This window comes from Stegastes partitus, unplaced genomic scaffold, assembly GCF_000690725.1.
Source record: "Stegastes partitus isolate 25-593 unplaced genomic scaffold, Stegastes_partitus-1.0.2 Scaffold30, whole genome shotgun sequence".
NCBI lineage: Eukaryota > Metazoa > Chordata > Actinopteri > Pomacentridae > Stegastes > Stegastes partitus.
In genome coordinates this window covers 718496-719607 of record NW_007577761.1, presented here as the reverse complement: position 1 = coordinate 719607, position 1112 = coordinate 718496, and positions in this window count along the sequence as shown.

Here is a 1112-nt window from a genome sequence, read left to right as displayed (position 1 = left end):
TCCATCAAGAGACAAGTAGATGTCAAACCACCATCAGCATCTTCTGACTCATCTTCTAGCAGTGAAAGTGACAATGAAGTAACAGGCCACATAGAGAGGCAGAGGCCAGGAAAGTTGAACACTTCAATGCTGTTGTTGCAGAAACCTGAAACAAAAAGTCATGATCCAAATGCAAAGTGGCCTACCCTAGATCTTCAGCACATTCCTCGCCTGAAAAGGCGTCTAGATATCAAAGCACCATCAGCATCTTCTGACTTATCCTCAAGTAGTGACAGTGAGGAGGACACAACAAAATCCATAAAGAAACAGGAAGAAGGGAATATACACTTGACAAGGCCTCCAATTAAAGTATCTCAAACAGTGAGTCGTGAGTCAGAAACACGATGGCCTCTCCTTGATTTTGAACGTACTACATCAGTAAAGAAACGCCTTGATATCAAAGCACCTTCAGCAGCTTCTGATTCATCCTCTAGTAGTGAGAGTGAGGAGGAAACAATAAAACATGTAAAAAAGCAGGAGCATGGGGCGTTACACCTGTCAAGACCTCCAAGTAAAGTATCTCTAGTAGTGAGTCATAAACCAGAAACACAGAGGCCTGTCCTTGACATTGAGCATACTACATCCATCAAGGGGCCACGAGAAGTTAAAGCACCATCAACATCTTCTGACTCATCTTCTAGCAGTGACAGTGAGAAGGAAACAATAGGCCACACAGAGAAGCAGAGGCCAGAAAATCTGAACACTGCAGGACTGTTGTTGCAAGAATCTCAAACGAGAAGTCACTATCCAGATGCAAAGTGGCCTGGTCTAGATCTTGGGCACATTCCTCGCCTCAAGAAGCGTCTAGACATCAAAGCACCATCACCGGCTTCGGATTCATCTTCTAGTAGTGACAGTGAGGAGGAAACAACAAAATCCATAAAGAAACACGAACAAGGGAATATACACTTGACAAGGCCTCCGATTAGAGTATCTCAAACACTGAGTCCTGACCTAGGAACACAGAGGCCTGCCCTTGATCTTGACCGTACTACCTCTGTCAAAAGGCATCCAGATATAAAAGCACCGTCACCAGCTTCTGACTCATCTTCTAGCAGTGACAGTGAGGAGGA